Below are 14,265 nucleotides of genomic sequence, written 5' to 3'. Positions count from 1 at the left end.
GGTTCCAACAGCAGCCAGCCAGATGCCTTGGAAACCTCATAAGCAAGCTAAAAGGCGATGACTGGTCCCTGCTGCCTGTCCCTCATCATCTGGTCACCAGAGATCTGCTGCCTCTGAAAGGGGAGATTTGATTCATCAGGGACGGGTTTATCCTCCATGAATTTGTCTCATCTCACAATATTTCTGCTCTACCTTCCTTACTCACGTGTGGCCATTCTACAGACCTGGGTTCTATGAGTGAGCTACAGCCCTTCCCCCCAAATAATATTCCATATAAGCCCACTCACTGGGAAGCTGCCTTATACGGAGTCAGACCATTGGTCCATCTACTGTCTACTCCGACTGGCAGCAGCTGTCCAGGATGTCAGAGTGCGGATATCCCCAGTCCTACTTTGAGATGCGAGGGGTTGAACCTGGGACCATCTCCACACAAAGCAGATGCTCCACCAATTGAGGAAGGGGGAAGAGAATGCTGATATGTTTAAATATGAATGTGCTGATTTTGTAAAGGTGTGTTTGAGTAAATTAAATGTTTTCCCCCCCTTTTCCCAACGGTAGTAAGACAAAATTGTGATATAATGGGGGCTGGCTGTTTTAATTGTTTTGCTTTTTTATACTGTGATTAAGAAATCCAATTTGCTTAATCTATTATGTTTTAAAATAAGCTTGTTTTAACATGTTTGTTTTTCCTTGAAATGTAGGGAATATTCTGTTTAGTCTATCATGTATATTATGATTTTTTTTTGTATTTCTTGTACTTAGTTTAATATGCAATGTTTATATTATGTTGATACTGAAGAGGATGTTTTGTTCAGTTAACTGTATTTTGAACATGACCCAGCAGTGTGATGCTGCGGCAAAAAAGGCAAACGCGGTTTTGGGCTGCATAAACTGAGCTATAGTTTCCAGATCGAGGGAAGTAATAGTCCCACTATATTCTGCATTAGTCAGGCCTCATCTGGAATACTGCGTTCAGTTCTGGGAGCCTCATTTTAAGAAAGATATAGACAAGTTAGAGCGGGTTCAGAAGAGGGCGACGAGGATGATAGCCGGTATGGAGAACAAGTCTTATGAGGAAAGGTTGAAGGAACTTGGCATGTTCAGTCTGGTGAAGAGAAGGCTGAGGGGTGACATGATTGCACTCTTTAAGTACCTGAAGGGCTGTCACATAGAGGAGGGTACAGATTTGTTCCCTGCTGCCCCAGAGGGTAGGACTAGGTCTAATGGTTTTAAGTTGCAGGAGCGTAGATTCAGATTGGACATTAGAAGGAACTTCTTGACAGTAAGGGCAGTTCGGCAATGGAACCGACCGCCTAGGGAGGTGATAGGATCCCCTTCGCTGGATGAGTAGATGGCCTACAAGACCCCTTCCAACTCTATGATTCTATGATTATTGTTTTTTGTAGTTGTTGTTTTAAGACGTTTGGATTTGTTGTGCACTGCTTAGAGTTTTATTTAGTATAAGCGGTATATAAATGGACTAAGTAAATAAAAGACAGCTTGACATAACCCTGCCAGCCCTGTTGCCTCCTGTTTTCATAAATTTGCCCTGAGCATCAAACAGGTCTGACCAAGGAATTTATCCCACCCCCCTGTTCATGGAAGCATCTGTCACGGTGGCAGAGTGACTTCCACAGCAACATCGCCAAAATATTGAGTCAAGAATACAAAGTATTATTCTCTTGCATGAACTTCCCTTTCTCGACTGAAGCGGCATTCTGGATGGAGCATTCTTGCTGTAGTCTGTGTGTGCGTTGAAGACTTCCACTTCATGGGCTGTCAGACAAATTTTACACTGAAGAACAAAACCAGGAAAGCGACTGTGGGTCAGTTTCTGAGTTTCCTGGTGGAGAACCTATATTTAGCACAGCTTGTGGAAAAGAGGGCGCAACCAGAAATAGCAGACAACGTGACCGCGGGAGACAGAGAAATAAAAAAGCGAATGTTACCTGGAAGCCCATGAAGAGACAAATGTTTTTTAAAACTGTATGGAAGAAGGACGGCAAAAACAGGAGTCATCTAGGCTTTCTAAGGCTTAAATTATCGTTTGAGTTCCAGTGTGATGGACTGGATAGTGATACCCTTAGACCTCAGTTTGCTCAGCCTTGGAACACATGGGGTGGCTTTGGGCTAGTCCTCTCTTTCTTAGCCTAATATGCCACACAGAATCATTGAGTCACTGGGGATCAGGAGAAGGGCATGACTGCCACTCTGAGCTCAGTGGAGGAAAGATGAGGTTTATGATAAATAAAATGCACAAGAACAATTTTAGCTAGGGATGGACAAATGTTGGTGCCCCTCTGTTTCTCATTTTTCCAGTCCTAAATTAATTTCTCCTCATTTTCAGATTTGTAGATTCATTTACTAAAAAACCATCATGAAAATTCGAATGCATCTTCACTTAATATACTCCTTTTTCCATGCAATTTTGCAAGCCCATTTCTCCTGATATAATGCATCATTGAGGCACTCCTCAAGCCAAACCCTTTAGCAGGTAAGAGGATGAACACCTGAGAGCTCGGGCTTTGATGTGGCCCACCAGTGCCCTCTAGTGGACAATGAGGAGAATAGGGAGGGAACACTGAGATTGAACATTTTTGTAGATGGAGCGACCGCGGAAAGGATTTTTTAAGCGAAGTCACTTCATCACTGGAGACAGCCTGAAAGGATTGGCTTTTAGTCCAGCATACCTCAAAGATCACTTGCATATGAACCTGCTCAGACCCTGCAACCTTCTTCAAAGGTCCTGCTTCAGATCTCCCAACCCTCTGCATGGTGACCCAAGATTAGGAATGGGGAAGAAATTCCATTCAAGTCACACTTCCGTGCAAAACTAACTAATTCACACATCTCATAACAATATGTGGACTGAAATGCAGCTAGCCTGTGAAATGCACAGTTTGCCAAATTCTGCAGTGCAGTTATCCAACGTAAGTACACAAAATGGATATATTAGGGCAGGAGTGGGGAATCTTTCCAGCCCAAGGGCCACATTCCCTTCTGGGCAACCCTCTGGGGGCCACATGACAGGGGTAGGGGGAGCAATTCACATAAATGTCACTTTTGTACAGCAGGCTAGTTGCTAAACACAATCAGGCACCCTTCTCTGTCCATCACCTGGGCAAGCAACAGTCATTATCAAAGTTCAAGGACACTTTTCAGCCTGGCGAAAACACTCAAGAGGATGTGGAGCAAGCAGTGGTGGCTGGTGGCTCTATGTCAGTGGGGCAGTGGAATCTGCTCCAGGTTTTAGTCTGAACTTTCAAGGAGCTGCCCAAGGCGTCACTGGAAGGGGGTGGAAGGCTGGTAAGGGGGGTGGTTTGGGAAAAGAGGGTGTGGTTAGGGAAGGGCTGTGTCCTGGCGAGACTCCCAAGGGCCAGACAGAGAGGTGTGGAGGGCCATACTTTCTGCCCCTCTGGTCTGAAGTTCCTCACCCCTTTATTAGGGGAAGCGTGCCTAAAAATCCATATGCTTGCGAAAATAACATACAAGAATGCATTATATTAGGGGACATTGCTTGCAAACACATGTAAATTAGGCAAAATGACACAAAAAGGTGCATGTTATGAAAAAATGCATACTAAAAAGCTGACAAATTTTCATAAGGAACTTTGTTTTTCCACAAACTGATGTGGAACTGTGGGAAATGGAGCATAAGATTGGGAAAAGGCGGGAAAGGAAGATAATCCGAAATGGGCAGATTGGTCCCTCCCTTCCCGAGATAAGGAGGCCTTTTCAGTCTGCACACACCCTGTCTTTGGAATCTAGAGGACACCACATTGCCTGCCTTGATTTTGATTTCCCCTCTACCCTTTTTAATTGTTAGCTGCTCTGGAAACCCTTTGGGGATGATGAGCGGGGTGGCTATTTTGTGGTGCTGCTGATATTCTACAGTGCCTACAACATTTTCTTAGATATCCCAATGTGCCCCTCTGGCCCCCCAAATGGTAAACCCCTGGATTAGGGAGAGGCAACTAGCGGCCTGGCAGCCCAAGCCAGACCTTGGGGCTTCAAATGTGACCCCCTCCCGTATGCGGGCACCCCAGAGCTGGCAAGTGAGGAGCAAATGGCAGCAAGCAAATCCCACACTGCGAATTAAAGTGGCATAGTCGAGAGCTCCCGTTTAGGAGAATGAGCATTCCTGCTGAGCATCCCTCATTGTCGTGAGGTATCATTAGCCTTCAATTAACTCCCTGGGATGCCAGCCAATTAAGAGCCTCCTGCTTTTACAGGGGTGTGCAGGGCAGTCTTGCAGCTGCCAATCAATCTCATCACTTGCAAAAACAGGCTTGTATCAATGAATCCAGAGCACCTTTGCCTCACCTCTGGCTGCCTGCAGAATATCGCGCCCAGATTCAAACCAGGCTGACACAGAGAAGCTCAAAACTCAATAGCACCAAATTAAGGTAGCGGGAAGTGTCCAGTAGCCCTTCTCTATAGCCACTGTGCCATTGCTGCACCACATAATGAGCGCTGCAAGTACCCGTCAGTTTGCATGATTTACTACTATAACTACCACTACTACCATGGTAACCCCAAGGTTGGATTACTATGTAGGGCTACCCTTGAGAATGGTCCAGAGGCTGCAGAATACAGTGGCTAGGTAGCTGGTGGGGGCAAACTACCAGCGACTACCAGCTGACCTGCTACCAGGCCAAGTTCAAAGATTTGGTGCTAGCATATAAGTTTACTGGTCTCCTATGCACCATGGGACCAGGTCACTTGAAAGATCGCCTTACCCCTTACATAGTCGGTCACTGCATCCTGCAGGAGAGTTTCTACTTGATGTCCTTAAAATATAAGAAGCCTGCTTCCACAGCAACTCAGAGCAAGACTTTCTGTGTGGCCAATGTGAGGGCATCTCTGTGTGCAGCTTGTCACCTATATCAAAGACACAAAAGGGCTATGCTGAGGGACACCTTTGCAATTTTGGTGAAACTTGCCCCTCCCCTCATAGGCCACGTTTGCATGCTTAATAAACCAAGATATGCACGATCCCCTTTGCTCCTGCTTTGCACCTTCTTCCAGGTGAGTGGGAAAGCAAACCAAGGCCCTGGACTTAATCCTCAGTGGGGACCGGGACCTGGTGCGAGATGCAAGTGTTGTTGAACCGATTGGGAGCAGTGACCACAGTGCTATTAAATTAAACATACATGTAAATGGCCAATTGCCAAGAAAATCCAACACGGTCACATTTGACTTCAAAAGAGGAAACTTCACAAAACTGAGGGGATTGGTAAAAAGAAAGCTGAAAAACAAAGTCCAGAGGGTCACATCACTTGAAAATGCTTGGAAGTTGTTTAAAAACACTATATTAGAAGCTCAACTGGAGTGCATACCGCAGATCAGAAAAGGTAGCGCCAGGGCCAAGAAGATGCCAGCATGGTTAACGAGCAAAGTCAAGGAAGCTCTTAGAGGCAAAAAGTCTTCCTTCAGAAAATGGAAGTCTTGTCCGAATGAAGAAAATAAAAAAGAACACAAACTCTGGCAAAAGAAATGCAAGAAGACAATAAGGGATGCTAAAAAAGAATTTGAGGAGCACATTGCTAAGAACATAAAAACCAACAACAAAAAATTCTATAAATACATTCAAAGCAGGAGACCATCTAGGGAGGCGATTGGACCCTTGGATGATAAGGGAGTCAAAGGTGTACTAAAGAACGATAAGGAGATTGCAGAGAAGCTAAATGAATTCTTTGCATTTGTCTTCACAGTGGAAGATATAGGGCAGATCCCTGAACCTGAACTAACATTTGCAGGAAGGGATTCTGAGGAACTGAGACAAATAGTGTTAACGAGAGAGGAAGTTCTAAGCTTAATGGACAATATAAAAACTGACAAATCACCGGGCCCGGATGGCATCCACCCAAGAGTTCTCAAAGAACTCAAATGTGAAATTGCTGATCTGCTAACTAAAATATGTAACTTGTCCCTCGGGTCCTCCTCCGTGCCTGAGGACTGGAAAGTGGCAAACGTAACGCCAATCTTCAAAAAGGGATCCAGAGGGGATCCCGGAAATTACAGGCCAGTTAGCTTAACTTCTGTCCCTGGAAAACTGGTAGAAAGTATGATTAAAGCTAGATTAACTAAGCACATAGAAGAACAAGCCTTGCTGAAGCAGAGCCAGCATGGCTTCTGCAAGGGAAAGTCCTGTCTCAGTAACCTATTAGAATTCTTTGAGAGTGTCAACAAGCATATAGATAGAGGTGATCCAGTGGACATAGTGTACTTAGACTTTCAAAAAGTCCCTGAAGGCCTCCTCCACACACCTCTCTGCCTCTCTCAGCTTTTCCAGGTCCTCCACCTTGGCCTCAAGGAAATGAAGTCATTCCCGGAGAGCCAGGAGCTCATTGCACCGAGAGCAAACCCACGACTTCTGTCCAACAGGCAGATAGTCATACATGCTGCAGGCGGTGCAAAACACTGGAAAGCCCCCACACCCCTGCTGGCTTCTTACCTGCATAGTTTTGTTTAAGGTTTATTATGTCAATGGGTTGGAGACTGCGGTTTAGTTGAGGTCAGGGAACAGACGGGCAGAGTGGGGGGCCCTGGCCTCCTCGCCTTGCTGCCGAACTCGCTCTGCTGTTTAACTCACCTTGACGCTCCGTCAGCTGGGGCCTTGACGCTCCGTCAGCTGGGGCCTTGACGCTCCGTCAGCTGGGGCCTTGACGCTCCGTCAGCTGGGGCCTTGACGCTCCGTCAGCTGGGGCCTTGACGCTCCGTCAGCTGGGGCCTTGACGCTCCGTCAGCTGGGGCTCCCTCTAGCTCATGGAGCAGGCTCCCTCGCTAGGTGCTCTGATTTTATATGTGTGGCTGGTTCCTCCCAGCTACTGCTGCCAGCCAATGATGTGTTACTTGAGGCTGATGGCTCAACTATCAGCTGGGGCTTAACTCTTTAGTATTATCTCAGGCTTCCTTCCTTTGAAGGCAGGAAGGCAGGCTTCCTTCCTGAGCGAGGGGCGGGGCTGTTTAAGCTTTTGGCTGCTTTTAATCTAAGCAAGGGGCTGCGCCTTCCAGGCAAGTCTTTTTTGTTTGTTGTTTTCCCACCTAGAACAGCCTGACCTTTCTTTAACCGAGGGAAACAGAGCTTGTGGTTGTGTTTCAGGAAGGCTAAAGCTGCCCTTTTTAGCAAGGACTGAGCTGACTCTCTCCCTGTATGTATCGGTGGAGTTTCCTTTTTCCCCTTCTCTCCGACTGGAATTTAGCCTTGTTTACAGTGCCCCCTGAAGCTTTCCTGCTAGGGTGGTGTTGAACACTAGCTTTCTATAGGCTTCCTTCTCCTAGGATCTGTCTCCTAAGATATAGGTTCTTTCAGGATTTGGCTCCTAGCTCAGGGTGAACTTAGGCTGCCCTTATTACTTATTGCTCTGAGCTGTTTTAATTCAATTAAATAATGGAATAAATGGGAGCTACTTACCCTCTGCTGCTTAACTCACCTTGATGCTTTGTCAGCTGGGGCTCCCTCTAGCTTGTGGAGTACATGAAAGGTTGCCACACAGAGGAGGGCCGGGATCTCTTCTCGATCTTCCCAGAGTGCAGGACACAGAATAATGAGCTCAAGTTGCAGGAAGCCAGATTTCGACTGGATATCAGGAAAAGCTTCCTGTTAGAGCAGTACGACAATGGAGAGGTAGTGGGCTCTGCGACACTGGAGACATTCAAGGGATAGCTGGACAGCCATCTGTCGGGAATGCTTTGATTTGGATTCCTGCATTGAGCAGGAAGTTGGACTTGATGGCCTTATAGGCCCCTTCCAACTCTACTATTCTATGATTCTATGAGTGTCCTTTAGGTTGTCATGAACAGTTCCCTTCGGCCATCAATGCCTGGGTAAAAAGGAATGTTTTGAAATTCCTCATGAAAGTCAGTAGTGATGAAGACAGACAGCTCTCACTGGGAAGGGCATTTCACAAAAAGGGAGCCATGCTACGGTTCAGTGCCTGCCGGGCATCCCTCTGACTAATGAGGCCTCATCTCCCCATTGTGGGGTCCAAGATAGTTGATTCTGGAGAAGGTGCTCTTTTAGATTCTTGAGTCCCGAGCCATTTAGGACTTTACATGCTAGTACTAATACCTTGAATTGGACCATTAAACCCCTCTTCCACCAGGGGATGACTGGGCAAACCAGGCCACAGTGATCCCAGCATGTGGCATGAGCACCAGCTTGCCTTCCCCTCCCAGTGATCCAGCATCATCAGGTGGAATTCTTGGGCAGTTGAGAGGTTCCAGTGGTTTGGCGCACCGTTCACACCAGCCCTGGGCATCCTGGGTCCTTTCATTTCAATTATGCTCATAACCCTGTCGAGGCTCAGCTGTGGGCAGCAGCCAGAAATGAGCCAGGAAAAGGAAAAGCCGGGGCTAATAAGAAGGGCCATAGCTCATTGACAGGGCATCGAGGTTCCAGTATTAATTCCCAGCATCTCCAGACAGGGCTGGGCAAAGCTCCCTGCCTGAGATCCTGAAAAGCTGCTCCCTGTCAGTGTGAACAACCCTGAGCTAGATGGACCCACGTATCAGAGAGCTGCTGGTGCTCTTGCACTTCTGAGAACAAGTCAGGAGCACAAGACAAACTAGGAGGCAAAACCACGGAGCCAGAAGGAGCACACTGGAGCTCAGGGAGGCCGTTGGAGCTAGGCTCAGCTGGAACAGGAAGCTCCTTCAGTGCAAGACCTGAAGGTAGTCCACGGAGGAGGATGCCACCTGCAGTTCAGTGGTTCACCACATGGGGGAGCCACACACAGATCCTTGCAGCTTCTGACACCCCCAGTGTCACTGCAGGGCGCTATGGGAAATTAAAATGTATGTCCCCACTGGAAGCCTATATTTTAATTTCCAACAATGCTACATTGAGGGCACAGATTGCAATGTGACTGCCTGCAGGTGGGCCAGTCAGGGGGGAAGAAAGTGGGAGGGCAAACACCAGGGGAACTTTGCCTCAAACCTGGAGCCCAGGCTGACCACCTCCTCTGCTGCTGTTGAGACCCAGATCTTTGAGATGTCTCTGAGGCACCCAGCCAGGGGTATAGTCATCCGGGGTCGTGGGCAGTCATAGACCCCTTACTTTTTGGGGAGCAGGGTCCCAGCCAGATCCCTATGCACAATCCATTCAGCATGAAAGGGGACCATGTTAGCCACGGAGAACAGTCCTTGTCCTTTGTGCTGATTGGAGCCAATCAGAGTGAAAGGAGGTGAGTCAGACACTGAGAAGACTCTTCTCAGTAGCTAACACACAGCATCCCCTTTCATGTTGATTGGCTCCTAGGGATGTAGTGGAGCGTGGACTTGGAGACAACACGGAGAGCAAGAGAGACAAGGGAAAGTGGAAAAGGGTGTGCGGCTATGAGGGGGTTATCAAGACAATCATGAAGGGACCCTGCACTTCTGAATTTGCCATGATTCTACTGCACTCAGAAAGCATCCAAGCTATCTGTCAGAATGACCAACACTGACCTCTAGGATTCCCAGTGGCCACTGCCAGTCCCCTTGACCACTCTCCTCACCCTTCCTGTTATTGGTTAAAGCTGGAGTCTGGCTTGGCTTGGCATACGGTTGAGAAGAATTGCTGAAAGGACAAGGGAGGAATGTGGGAGACGCATGGAGGTCTGCATTCCCTCTCATCCCCTTGTAACATCTAAAGCATGCATCAGGAACCTGTGGCCCTCCAAATGTTCTTGGACTCCAGGTCCCATCAACTCCAGGCAGCATGGCCAATGGTCGGGGGTGACGAGAGGTGTAGTTCAACAACATCTGGAGGACCCCAGTTTCCTCAGCCCTAAGCTAAAGGCACTGGCAATTCCATTTGCAGTCTTGAGACGCAAGTAATATAAGCAGCAGTGCAGTTAAGAAAGCACCTTCTGGGGTGCTTAGGGACAACAGAAGCAGCAGCAATTCTGGAAAAAGGTTTGGGAAGGGTGAAATGGAGGGAACCAACTGGTGGAGCTCAGGGGAAGAAGTAGCCGCAGCAGATCCACCAGGCAGTGCACCGCTGCGGGCAGGAGCTCACGGCCCAATGGAAGGTGAAATGTTTTGCACACAGAAGGTCTCAAGTTTATAATGCCTGACATCTCCAACCAAAACAGAATCTTGGGAAGCAGCATGTCAGCATTCAGCCCTGCCCAGACCTAGAACATTCTCAGAGGAGGACCAGTACCTGCCCAGATCAACTAGGAACGGATGGAACCCTCAGCTGATATACAAGCAGCCGATTTGAGCTGCTCCATTGGTGAAGCAACATCTCCAAGTTCCAGAATTTCTGAACTGGAGAAATGGGCACAGCACCAGGAAAGGTGCCTGCTGTGAGAGCCACTGCCAACCAGAGCAGGTAATTCTGGGCCAGAGCAGGTAATTCTGGGCCACGTGGCCCAATCATCTGAGAGCTCCATGTATTTCTAACATTCACATAATATATCTTTCCACCTGCATTTTGAAAAATGGACACTAGATGTCACCAGTGCTTAATGCATCATACTCTACAACAATATAGCCCAATCAGTCTAATAATAAATAAATAATAATTTTTATTTGTTAGTCGCCTATCTGTTTGACTGAACAAACACTCTAGGCGACTTACATAACATTTTAAAATACAATATAAAAACAACATATTCAACAATCAATCTAACATCACAAAAACAGCAATTAAAAGATACAAAAAACTACTCCACCCCAACATTCTTATAGGCCTGCCTGAATAGCCAGGTCTTTAAGGCTCGGCGAAAACTCAACAGGCAGGAGGCATGTCTACCTAAGGTACAGACCAAGGTACCCAGTAGCTACTCCTACAGGGCAGGGGGAACACAAACATAGTACAGGCATATTACATTCAATCATTCAGTGGCTTAAAAAGCGCAACTATTACACAGCTGTTCATAACAAAAAATAAAACAGCAAGGATTTGAGGAAAGTATTGCTTAGCAATTTGTATATCCCTTGACTTCAAGACAGTTTGACAAGCCCCACAATTCCCTTGTTTCTGTCAGACAAGAGACTCAACATCCTTAGAACATTGTGTTGATTGCTCTCTTGAAGACAACGCAAGCTGAATATGAGTTAAATGCATATGAAAGAGGATTAGACATCAGGATGTCTGCTTCTACAACCTAAATCTCCAAAACATCCTGGGTAGTCACAGACAAGCAACACTTGCGGTATTCATCAGCAGGAAGGCAGATGTTTATTTTCATTATTTATTGATTTTATTTATTTAATTAATTAATTTGTATCCCGCCCTTCCTCCCAGCAGGAGCCCAGGGTGGCAAACAAATCACCAAAACACTTTAAAACATCATAAAAACAGATCTTAAAATACATTAAAACAAAACAGAATTAAAAACATTTTTTTAAAAAAAACCTTTAAAAAGGGTTAAAAACATTATTAAAAAACACATTAAACAATTCTGACACAGATGCAGACTGGGATAGGTCTCAACTTAAATAGGTCTCAACTTTCATGCTGATTGGCTCCTAGGGATGTCTGTTGTAGGAGAAGGCATTAATAAGGATCTCATTCTCAACCCCACAGCAGCAAAAAAGGTGGTGGTGGCTGTGACTATCATGAAGGGACGCTGCATTTCTGAATTTGCTACTACGCTACTGGTTATAGGACTAATTAATTAAACAGTTTGGGGCAGGCAGTGTGCTGGCTGCTTGTGCAGCCCTCACTGGATCGTCACCTTGTAGTGGTGAGTGGGCTTCCGTGTTCCAATAAACCCTGTGAGCGATGCCGTCGGGAGTCACGTACTCCCAGCAGGGTCACCCATGGTGGTAAGGTCAAGGGAGAGGAACCAGACAAAGAATGGTCCAAGAAAGTCCTCAACGGCAAAACAGGCAGAGGATAACAATGTGTATGTTACAACGGCTGTGAAGGCGGATGAAGGCTGCAGCAGATAAAGGACTTCCAATCGTCATGGTACCCATGCCATTGGATCAAAGCCTTTTTCTGTCAAGATTGTGTGTTGATCATGGTGCACCAATCTCCCCACATAAAACAAATTCACCCACAGGCATCTTCCAAGCAAAGACCTTATCTTGGAAGACGATCTTACTCGGCCACAAGTGATCGCCAATGAAATGAAAAAATGAATGCAGCAGGAAAAAAGCTTAGAATGAACCCTGTTGGGCTCCTTTGGGAGTAAGGGTGGGATGATGATGATGATTTAACTATTCAGTTCTGTGGGGGGGTTCTTAGTTTTTAATTCTATATATTGCTCTGACAGTTTTTCTGAAGGATAGCATCATTATCATCATCATCATGGCATCTCCAGGTAGGACTGTGAAAGATCCAGCCGGAAACTCGGGGCAGCTGCTGCTAGTCATTAGTGCAGAATGGAAAATAACAGCAAGGTGTTCTTTGAGAGTGTCGACAAGCAGGCAGATAATTTATTTATTATTTATTTATTTAATTCGACTTTTATACCGCCCATAGCAAGGCTCTCTGGGCGGTGTACATCAAATAAAAACACTTCACATATAATTTAAAAACCAACTGGTCATCAAGTTACAAAAGGATGTATCATATCACTGTCTGGTAAAACATCAAATACAAATACTAAAATATTAATATATTGAGTGTTAAAAATATTAAACATTAAAACATTAAAATGCCTGGGCAAAGAGGAAGGTTTTCACCTGGCGCCGAAAGGATAGTAATGTAGGCGCCAGGTGAACCTCGTCAGGAAGGGTGTTCCATAGTTCGGGGGCCACCACCGAGAAGGCCCTCTTTCTTGTAGTCGCCTTCCGGGTGTCTCTGTGAGTAGGCACCCGGAGGAGGGCCTTCGATGTTGAGCGCAGTGTACGGGTAGGTTCATATCGGGAGAGACGTTTCATCAGGTATTGCGGGCCCGTGCCGTGTAAGGCTTTATAGGTTAAAACCAGCACCTTGAATTGGGCCTGGAAACATATGGGCAGCCAGTGCAAGCTGGCCAGAATCGGTGTTATATGCTCCGACCGCTTGGTTCCAGTTATTAATCTGGCTGCTGCATTCTGCACGAGCTGCAGTTTCCGAACCATCTTCAAGGGCAGCCCCATGTATAGTGCATTGCAGTAGTCCAATTTCGAGGTTACCAGAGCATGAACAACTGAAGTAAGATGTTCCCTGTCCAGATATGGGCGTAGCTGGGTCACCAGCCTAAGTTGGTAAAAAGCACTCCGTGCCACCGAGGCCACCTGCGCCTCAAGTGACAAGGACGGGTCCAAAAGGACTCCCAAGCTGCTCACTTGATCCTTAGGGGGAGTGTAACCTCATCCAGAACAGGTCGAACATCCATCTGGTCAGGGGATCCATTTACTAACAGCATCTCAGTCTTGTCTGGATTGAGTTTCAATTTGTTCGCTCTCATCCAGTCCATTATCGCGGCCAGGCATCGGTTTAGCACCTTGACGGCCTCACCTGAGGAAGATGAAAAGGAGAAGTAGAGCTGCGTATCATCAGCATACTGATGAGAACGCACTCCAAAACTCCTAATGACCGCACCCAATGGCTTCATATAGATGTTAAAGAGCATGGGGGACAGAACTGATCCCTGCGGAACTCCATATTGAAGCGCCCAGGGCATCGAGTAGTGCTCCCCAAGCACCACTTTCTGGAGACGGCCTGCAAGATAGGAGCGGAACCACCGCCAAGCAGTACCTCCAACTCCCAAATCCACAAGCCTCCCCAGAAGGATACCATGGTCGATGGTATCAAAAGCCGCTGAGAGATCAAGGAGAATCAACAGAGTTACAATCCCTCTGTCTTTCTCCCGACAAAGGTCATCGTACAGGGCGACCAAGGCCGTCTCCGTGCCAAAACCGGGCCTGAAACCCGATTGAAATGGATCCAGATAATCGGTCTCATCCAAGAGAGCCTGGAGTTGGGATGCAACCACCCTCTCCAGAACCTTGCCCAGAAATGGCACATTAGCTACCGGCCCGTAGTTATTCAGATTTTCTGGGTCCAGGGAAGATTTCTTCAGAAGTGGTCTCACCACCACCACCTTAAGGCAGTTCGGGACCACTCCCTCACATAGTGAGGCATTAATCACCTCCCTGGCCGAGCCGGCAGTGCCATCCCTGCTAGCTTTTATTAACCAAGAGGGGCAAGGGTCTAGCACAGAAGTGGTTGCACGCACCTGCCCAAGCACCTTGTCCATGTCCTCAAGCTGCACCAGTTGAAAGTCATCCAACAAAACGTGACCAGACTGTGCTCCGGAGACCTCATGTGATTCAACTGCTATAACATTGGAGTCTAAGTCCTGACGGATGCAAGAGATTTTATTCTGGAAGTGC

General features: G+C 46.9%; 1 long non-coding RNA gene across 1 annotated transcript in view; it reads right to left on the bottom strand.

Annotated features, from left to right (window-relative positions):
* Window positions 1-1,442: 1,442 nt before the first annotated feature.
* Window positions 1,443-14,265, bottom strand: part of LOC133375454 (uncharacterized) — a 41,852-nt gene continuing 29,029 nt past the window's right edge. Inside the window, exons 2-4 of the long non-coding RNA XR_009760234.1 lie at window positions 7,437-7,603; window positions 4,740-4,881; window positions 1,443-1,795 (exon numbers count right to left, since the gene is read on the bottom strand). This is a non-coding gene — a long non-coding RNA (uncharacterized LOC133375454). The remainder of the gene's footprint in view (window positions 1,796-4,739; window positions 4,882-7,436; window positions 7,604-14,265) is intronic.

Source organism: Rhineura floridana, chromosome 1 (assembly GCF_030035675.1).
Source record: "Rhineura floridana isolate rRhiFlo1 chromosome 1, rRhiFlo1.hap2, whole genome shotgun sequence".
NCBI classification, from domain to species: Eukaryota; Metazoa; Chordata; class Lepidosauria; order Squamata; family Rhineuridae; genus Rhineura; species Rhineura floridana.
Note: the sequence above shows the minus strand (reverse complement) of the source record. Positions and strands in the feature narration are given on the sequence as shown.